The 9953-nt window shown below is 40.5% G+C and overlaps 1 pseudogene; it reads left to right on the top strand.

Moving 5' to 3' along the window:
- Nucleotides 1-783: 783 nt before the first annotated feature.
- Nucleotides 784-8686, top strand: LOC143109286 (interferon-induced GTP-binding protein Mx2-like; annotated as a pseudogene).
- The last annotated feature ends 1267 nt before the right edge of the window (nt 8687-9953 follow it).

Raw genomic sequence — 9953 nt, 5'->3', positions numbered from 1 at the left:
GCTTAAAAGGGAGGCTTACTGGATTCACAAATTGAATACAGTCGAACCATATGGACTTAATGAAAAACAAGACTTGAGTGTTTTTTTGTGAACAGAATAACTGGCTTGTAAAAATTATTTTCTATATTCAAACTAATAAGGTATTGTCTTATGCACATCTTGATATTTTGGTTGATATTTTGATGAACTGTTGATGTTGATGATGAACTGTTGAATTTATGAACAAAATTATTAGGTGGATTTTATAAATTGATGGATTACTATTCACTGAATTACTGATGTTATTTGATTGATGCTGATAATGAACTTATGTACTAAATGATTAGGTGTTTATGAATTACTGGTGTCACCTAAACATATGAACTAATTTCTAGGTGTTTTAAGAATTTATTAACTACTGATGTTGTATGTGAACTTATTAATTCTGTGTTGTTTAAGAAGTATATTGATGTTAATGAAATTATGAACTAATTGATATGTAGCCTAAACATCTCCCAACAAGGTCATGTGACATTACCTGATTTATTCACCTGTGGAAAGGAAGGGGGGATGGTACAGAGCGAACCTGATGAAGCGCTAGGCGAAACGCGTTGTTCGTTCTAAAATAAATATGAAGTTTACAGTGATCAGTGTGCGGTGATTTTTGATCTTTCACTCTTGGATTATACTTACTTGCCTCACCTGCACCTGTTCAACTGAAGGTTTGTGCACAGGGACATCTATGGACATGGATAAATTAATATTTCTGTCTGTCCTCTATGAAATCCAAACCATTCATTTGTCTTCAGTACAATGGATGAGTGGAACCCTGTGGATAGTGAAGAGGAAATCCAATCTCTCTCTGAGGAGGAGATAGGGAAAGGGTATGTATCTCAATCAGTAACACAACAGTGCATACATTGTGATTAACCTGCTTCTGATAGAGTGGTGATTCTTCCCTTTCTCTAGCATCAGTAAAGAAATGGATGGGGTATTCCACAGTTATTTGAGTGGACGGGTACGGCCCTATTTGGACCTCATCGACTCACTGCACCTGATGGGCATCAATCAGGATCTGACTCTGCCTGCCATAGCTGTGATCGAAGACCAGAGCTCAGGGAAGAGCTCCGTGTTGGAGGCGCTGTCTGGAGTAGCTCTCCCCAGAGGCAGTGGTGAGATCATATTGCCAGACTTCACACTTTGTATTAACACATATACTCTGCACACAGTTGGAGGGATAATTAGAGACCCTTTGCCCACAGAGAATGTCCTATTGTTTTTTGTTTGTTTAGGGAGAATGTCCTTGATTTGGCCTAGTTTGTTAGCCTGGAAAATCCAGACCCTGATAATCTAGAAAGATTAAGGGTCTGGCAAAGAGCAATGTAATGGTCCAACTTGAGGGGCGGCAACAAGCATGCATTTAAAAATCTCATTGCATGCAATTGGATAATACTAGACCATGTTTACTGTCCTCCAATGTTTCAGCGCTGTCTTCATCAGTTTAGCTGGTTCCCCGGAATGCAAGGGGAAAAAGTAACGTGCATCATTGCTCTTTGCCAGAGTGTCTCGCAGAGACAATTCCATTGTGCTCTCGCGAGAACTCTGGATTTCCAGGGTATTAGTTTGTGAGGTCTGCTATCAAACATTCTATTAAAAAAAACACTAACCCATCACCCTTATTTTATTTTCCTATGAGAGAAATGTTTTATGCTGTATCTGTCATCTGTACCATCATGTTTTTGCTTGCTCACTACTCGTTTATAGGATGGTGGGCATGCACTCATTTCCAGTAGCATAATCACAAGTGGCTCAATCAGAAAACTCTTTCCCCTCAGGTATTGTAACTCGATGCCCGCTGATGCTGAAGTTGAGGAAGTTGAAGGGAGGTGTGCAGTGGAAAGCCATCATCTCCTACAAAGACACGACTACTGAATTCACTGACCCCACTATGGTTGAGGGCTATGTCGTTGAGGGTAGGATGGAAAGTGTATTGCACATTGATCCTGTTCGCTTGTTCTACAAATATAATGTGTTTGTGTGTTAGACCAGTAGAGATGCACTCACACTGTACATGCCTTTTTGATGACTAACTGATAGAGGGTTGTGGCATGTCTAATAGATCATTATGAAGATAATTGCATGTTATCTCTTTAATTTATAAATGTTATGATCATGGCACTGCCTTGTAATATTGGGTAATTTGTCCAAGAAGTCAAGAATTATTTTGTAAAAGTGAATTTAAATTTCCGTTACATAATTAAACCCTTTCATGTCAGTTATGGAAACTGTTTATTATACTGTCACTCTAAGCTTCCCTTCATCAATGTGTCCATTAGCCCAGAACGAGCTGTCTGGAAATGGTGTTGGGATCTGTGACGAGCTGATCAGTCTGGAGATCATGTCTCCTGAAGTGTGTGACCTCACTCTGATTGATTTACCCGGCATTGCCCGGGTGCCTGTCAAAGGACAACCTGACGACATTGGAGATCAGGTGAGAGAAATAATTTAGGTCTAATAGGCACTTTTTCAACTTTTGAATATTTTTTGATCATTTGAGACCAGGTTAAGGAAAAAACTACACATTAAAAAAACACATCTAATATGATGGAAGGTCTCCAAACCTTTGTTGTTTATTAACTTCATAATAAAGCAATACATATTCCTGTTTGAATTGTAGTTATAAAACTATAAAGCCCTTCTCAATCTTGTCTGTTGAAGATTAAAAGGCTCATTTTAAGCTTTATTGAGAAGAGTGAAACCATCAACTTGGTGGTGGTTCCATGTAATGTCGACATAGCAACAACTGAAGCTCGAAAAATGGCCCAAGAAGTTGACCCAGAAGGGAAAAGAACTTTGGGTAATACTTTTCTCAAACTGGTTATCAATATTCCCTCCAAAAGATGTTAATATCTTGTAATCCAAACATACATTTCTTAAACTAATATTTAGCATCCCCTCCAAATGACATGAATGTACCCTATAATCAGAATATTTTTGTTTTTACAGCTATTCTGACCAAGCCAGACCTTGTAGATCGTGGCACAGAAAAGAACATTTTGGAGATTGTTCACAATGAAGTCATTCCGCTGAGCAAAGGCTACATAGTTGTGAAATGCCGTGGTCAGCAGCAAATTCAGGACAAGATATCTCTTGCAGAGGCTACCAGGATGGAGAGAGATTTCTTTAGACAACACAAGTACTTCAGGTAAATGGGCACATACTTTTGTATAAGAACAATTCTATTAGACTTCTATTAGACTAGAGATGAAATTGGGTAATTAGATATCTCTCCAAGACACAATCTACTACAAAATAATATATTGACTTAATGTTTGGGTCCCGTGTGCCCTTATTTTTACGACAATGACTAGCATACTCCCTTTTTTGGTATGTTTTATCTTCTTATTTTTTGCAATCTGTAATCTATTTTTGCATTTTTCCCATATAGCTGTCTTCTCAATGAGGAAAAGGCCACAACCCAGTGCCTTGCCACTAAACTAACCCAAGACCTGGTGGGCCACATCAAAGTAAGTACTTTTAGATCAGAACAAAACTAACACCTGATGTGATATTGCCTGTGGTAATATTGCCATCTGATGTAATATTGCCTATATATCTTTTTAAATATATCTTTAGAAGCTAGAAAGTTCTGTTTTTTCTTGTCCTGTATATGTTTGTGCCGGTCTGAAAATGGGCAAAACACCATTCCTAAAACAGGCAAATAACTAAAACCTTTCAATCACAGAATACTTATAGTTTAATGATGACTATAATATGTAATATTGATACAATTTGTATTGTACTGTGTGGCAAAAACACTATTAATTTAAAATGGAATTGACATTTTCATGTCATAAATGCTTTAGATATCCCTGCAACTTAGTCTATACTTGTAGTGCCATCTAGTGGTTGTAGCTAGTAAAGCACTGCATCATAAAGAGCAGCTGGTCTGTGATCTTGTCGTCCCCCTCCCCCCCCACAAACATACAGATTACTTTTTGTAATGGTGTTTGAATTTATTTTTGTCCTTGTTTGGAACTGTTTGGAAGTCAGCATGGATTGATGTGTGTGTGTGTGTGTGTGTGTGTGTTTTTTAGAACTCTCTACCAACACTGTCAGAGCAGATTAAAAAAAGAGCTATGGGAGTCAAGGAAAAGCTTGAGTCAGTGTGTGGGAGGTCCTCCCATAGACCCCCCACAAAGAAAACACTTCCTTGTGGACGTGAGTATTAACAGTAGGCCACTTTTTTATCTATTAAAAAATCTTTCTGAAAAATAATTAAATCAGACTGAAAATTAATCAACCATGGTCAGTCCAGATTGCATTGCTGTGCCTCAAACAAACTCATTTTTAAAAAATCTCTTCACAGACTTTAATTCAGTTCAACGACAACATCAACCGGCTGTCAGCTGGTGAAGTTATTAATGACGACAACCTGTTTGTGCTCCTGCGACTCCATTTTCAGAAGTGGAAAGATGAACTTGAGAGTAGTCACTCATGTGAGTTTTGACTCATGTGCTATATACCAACAAAATCAATCTTTACATTAAAGGTGCTCTAAGCGATGTTACGCAGTTTCTAAGCTAAAACATTTTGGTAAGATACAGCAAACATCATCTCACCATCTGTTAGCTACCTATGCTCTGAATCACTGTAAAAAAAACACAGTCTTTGTGGACAGCCCAGGCTCCAAAAACGGCAACAAAAACAACTTGGTCCAACCTGGACCATAAAAACATAATCTGTTCCAGCCAATCACAGACGAGATGCACATTCACATAGGAGAGTTTCCATTGCATGGGAGGAAGGGGGAGTGAGTAGAGAGCTAGTTCTCTTTTTTGTTTGAACGTCAACAGAAGTGACATTACCCAACATCGCTAAGAGCACCTTTAAAAAATGTCTTGAAATTTTCTCCATGACAAAGAACAACAAAAAGAAAAATAGAAAAAAATGTAGTATTCCAAAACCTAAAGCATTTTCTTTAATGTATGAATGATTTGGTGTTCTTCTTACAACAGATTCTAAAATGGTACAGGATGTGGTGGAAGAGTATGACTTAAAGCACAGAGGAAGAGAGCTCCCTGGTTTCAGCAACTACAAAGTGTTTGAGTTGGTCGTACAGAGACTGATGAATCTACAAGGTCCTGCTCTTGACACTTTGAAGGTCATCAGAGGTAACCGAACAAAGCCTCAATGATTCATGTTCACATTACAAGTAGTGAATCTGTGTCACCTTAATAACTAGTTATTTTTTTAAGTGGTCCTTAATAAATGTAACAGTAATACACTTAAAAACATTTAGTTTTAGAAGTCTGTCAATTGTCATACATGAAATATTAGACATTATACTTATTTTTGGTAGAAACCATCGAGAAGCAGTTCAGCGATGTCTCAAAAACCTGCTTCTCAAACTACCCTTTCCTCCAGTGTGTCACAATGGTAAATCTATTTCAATTACCTTTTCACATAGTTTTACTGTTATTGGTAAGACCTCAGTCAGTCATGAATTTATTATATTCCCTGCTTTTCCCTTCTGTTCAAAAACTGACAGTCCTGTCACACAAATGCCCTGATTTGCTTTTGTTTTCTGTGCACTCCCAGAACAAGATTGACAAAATTCAGTCGAGTCAGGAGGCCAAAGTGGAGGAGAGAATCAAGGAGCAGTTTAAGATGGAGCAGCTGGTCTACACACAGGACAGCATCTACTTCAAGACCCTGAAGAAGGAGGGAGATCCGTCTACTGTGAACTGCGCTGAATATGACAGCAGGAGCAAGTATCCTGAAATGCTTCAGGCGTACTATGAGGTGACGATTCAACCTTGCGTTTGAAAATAAAATTAATGTTAAAGTTAAACTGAAGGGATAGCCTATCTGCTTCTGGAAACATCTGAAAAAGTCAGGCCAGCTCAGCTAACTCCAGTTGCTTCTCTGTTTCTCTCTCAGATAGTGATTCAGCGCTTGTCGGACCAGATTCCCATGCTGATCCAGTTCTTCTTGTTGAAGGAGTCGGCTCGGGTGCTGTGCAGTGAGATGCTTGGCCTCATCGAGGGGGTGGACGTGGACAAGGCTCTGTGCGAGGGCTCGGACTGCAGCCGTCGCCGTAACGACCTGCAGGGCCGCATCGAGCGTCTCAGCCTGGCTCAGGAGAAACTCAGCCATTTCCTCTAAATGGCCGAACCATTGACATGCAGCTGTTACAAGAAGTGTACAGTTGAGTTTATGTTATCAAAACATAAAAGTTATGTGCATAATATACTATGACTATGGATCACAAGCCCATAAATTAAACTGGTGCTAGATTGTTTGCAATTCAGACATGGATATGAACAACTACAGTAGCTTTTTTAATCAGGGATAGCATAACTATACACAATACAGCTTTTTTGTTATCATTCTTATTTTTTAGATTTTATCAAAAACACTAAACAGTTTTCACAGGTTACAAAATTTGTCCAAACTGGTAATGTAGTAGTTGTAGTTCATTTATGGACTGAAAAAACATTGTTCCAAATATATCTTAGTCTACATTAAAAACTACAATTTACAAGCCTGGTCGGTTGGTTCTGTGCATATAAACAGAGACGCCACATCCTATCTAATTTAAGGGTAAATAAAGACAGAATACATTAAAACTAAAGCCACAAGGTGATTCTGTCACAGGTTTAGTATCTTGGTTACGCCACCTTAGAATTAACTTGACTTCCTTCCATAATTAGGTCACTCTTTGCTGTAATGAATCACCCCCCTGCACCCACACCAACTCAGGGAAGGATTTAGAAAAATACAAAATGCTGGTGGCGTCATCGGATCACTCCGTCTGAGATTCCACCAGACACCTATCCATAGGACTGTTGCTTTTCTTCACAGGCGATATATCCGCGTCCGACAACTCCTTAGTGATCCACCACCACACCACTAAAACACACACAAACACACCAGAGCCAAGACAGGAATCGCCCCACACATGTATGCTTACATCGGCTTATAAAAGTGCCTCTCGCCTCTACAATTGTGATCCAATAACACAGTGTAATCAGTCATCAGTAAATAGGCTACAGCTAGTTTGTTTACATGTTGGTTCCACATGACATTACCCCTCCCTCACTATGCAGGTTTAGGTATTTTTGATGACTGTAGAGCTTCCTCTCGAATCACAATATATTTATATATAAACTTCTCATGACTTATCCCTCCTGTACACAATGAAAATGCTTTTGTTGTGGAGGTGAAGGATTAACAAAAGGACGTTAGACATTCTGGTGTCCATTCTACTGGAACACTCTTTTCCCATACTTAGTTGTATTTTGTAAGAGGGCATTAAGAGGCCGGGCTATCTGAGAATCCTCCGATGAACCGTCGGTAATACCCGACAAATCCTAGAAATCTCACATCATAGACGGTTGTTGGGATGTTTTTTTTCCGGATCAGGCCGAACTCCTTCTGAATCCACCAGGTGTCCTAGGATCCTGAACAGTTTCAGGGTTTTTTTTGTCCAAAGGACCTCATCCTATGACATACCTCTTCTAGATGTTGTACATGGCTTTCAAAGCTGGGAAAAATATAATCACATCATCAAAATAGAATAATACAGTATCTAAATTCAGGTCCCCCAAGCATTGCTGCATCAGTCTTTGAAATGTTACAGGTCCATTACGTAACCCAAAAGTCAATCTTTGGAATTCATACAGGCCCATGGGTGTGGCAAAGGCTGTTTACATGTTTATCCCTTTTTATCACCAACCTACAGTACATCTGCCAATATCCAGAGGCCAGGTCCAATGTTGAGTGCCATGCCTCTTCAGTTCTAGGGAGTGGGTACACATCTTTGTAGGTTACAGTTTAATTTCTGGTAGTCTACATAAAAAATGAAGACCACCCCCCTTCTTTTGGACCATGTCTTGGCCGGTCTGAAGTGTAATTTAACTATGACCTTACCATAAGTAAAGTTGATGAATTTATTCTGATCGTTTTTCAACTCAATTCTGATGTTCTCTATATGTGACTGGCTGACGGGCATGTGCGGGCGATCGTATTGAATGTTGACGATATCATGCTGCTGACCTTTAATTTCTACTGTTCTGAGGAGAGGGGCAAAAGTGTCACCGACTCTATGGCTATGTACAACGTCGCTGTACACATACAAGTTGTACATTTCGCCTCTTATATCCGCGGGATAGGGTGCGTCGACCAGGCCGGTGCCGATAAGTCCCAAGTCTTGCAACCCGAGAATATGCCGCAAGGTCGTGGAGAGTTGCAGGAATAGGTCGCCATTACCTCTGAAATGAAGTACCTCTGAAATTTTCAGTTAATCTCCAAATTCGCGGATAACTCAACTCCCACAAAGCCGCATCCCATCGTCCAGAGGCTAGGTCATGAGCGAGGTGCATCACATAGTTGGAGCTCGTATTGTTCGGGTAAGTGCCCTGGCTACTGTTGGAGGGTAATGTTAAATAAAAACCGTCATATTCTTCACCCATAACTCGCCCTTCAAAATGTATTTTACCCCACGTCCTTGAGCTCTTTGGCTAGAATCCACGAATTGAATTTGTCAGGCCAGTTTTGCCATTTTACAAAGCAATAACGTTTTCCAGCCCTGGTGGTGGTCTGTAGAACTTTATCCACGTAAAACACTTTGTTGGCCCCCACCATGACTTTCTGCAGCTCTGGCTCGTAAAAAGTACCTTTGATCTCTTCACCGTCAAAATCCTGGATTTTATACGGAGGCTGGCGCTCGTGTCTCTCATTGACAGTAAATAGCTCGGAGGTGAACGTCTGTTTGTAGCGTTTATCAAACACGCCCCTTAATTTAGACAGACGCACTGTGTCACCTCGGAGGAATTTAAACTTTGTTTTTTTTAGCAGGCCCCCTGTCCACACCATACAGCGTTTGAAATACCTCGAGAGTGTTGAGATCTGCCTGGAACTGGTAGAGCGGTCGAGGTGCAAACACTCTGTTGCGCGGAAATTTGAGGCGCGCTGGTCTGTGTAATGTATAAGCATCTTGTTCAGCTAGCCAGCAGGCCACTCGCTGCCCATCCACTTTATGCCCGAGTTTTGCTTCCAAGGCATTTTGCAGGCATTCTTTACCACCGTAGGCGCCGCTGTCGCCCGGCGTGTAATATGTTTGACTCATTAATCTGGGGGTTAGCCGCTAGGGCTTTTTACCCTTAACACCTCCCCCGTCCATGGTCCGGTGTGTAATGATTTTATTGCAACGCTGATACACATGAATGTAAGGAGGCGTGTCATTAGTTTAACACATATTTTATTTTTATCCAGTTTATCCACATCATCAGAGGTAGCACCCCCTGATTTTAATTGGGCCCGGGTCACATCTACAATTAAGACATACAAACACAACAGATGCCCTTGGTTGAAATTGGTTAAATGGTCCAGTAATTCATCAAATGCTCTCTCCAAAACAACACCCCGCCTCTCCGCCATTTTGGACACATGCCCCCTCCACTCCTCTGACTTCAAGTGATGTCTCGTTTCGGCCAGCAAAAGCCTGAGATGCTTCACATTAGCCGAGTCTGACTCAGAACAGTGACCGGCAGAGTACACTGCGCTGTCATTCGTTTCCTGGGCTAAACACATTTTCAATGGGCGAATTAAACGTCCCACAGCGAGCTGGCTAAAAGCCAAGTGGAAAATGGAAGACAGTAGGCAACACATGTTTAATACTCCAGGGTACCAACAACGTCCTGGGTGGAGATCTCCCCCTCCTCCACCTCCACCTCCTCCTCATGCACAATCAGGGGTGTAGCCAGGATTGTTTTATAGCTGGGTCCATACTTTTTTTTTGGGGTGGCACTTGGGAATCAAAACTACTATTTGAAAACTACTCAAAAACTACTCAAGAAGATTAGGATAGCCTATTTTAATAATGGCAATAAATTGTGTAAAGCCAACACTGATACACAGGTCAGTTTGTTGTCCACTCCAACACATTTTCCATAAATAGGCAAATGCTA

The sequence above is a fragment of the Alosa pseudoharengus genome, unplaced genomic scaffold (genome assembly GCF_046254945.1).
Source record: "Alosa pseudoharengus isolate Yale_2024_CS ecotype anadromous, Long Island Sound unplaced genomic scaffold, YU_APseudo_1.1 YU_APseudo_1.1_scf_7, whole genome shotgun sequence".
Classification (NCBI taxonomy): domain Eukaryota; kingdom Metazoa; phylum Chordata; class Actinopteri; order Clupeiformes; family Clupeidae; genus Alosa; species Alosa pseudoharengus.
The sequence above is the reverse complement of the archived record's forward strand: the minus strand, read 5'-3'. Positions and strand labels throughout refer to the sequence as shown.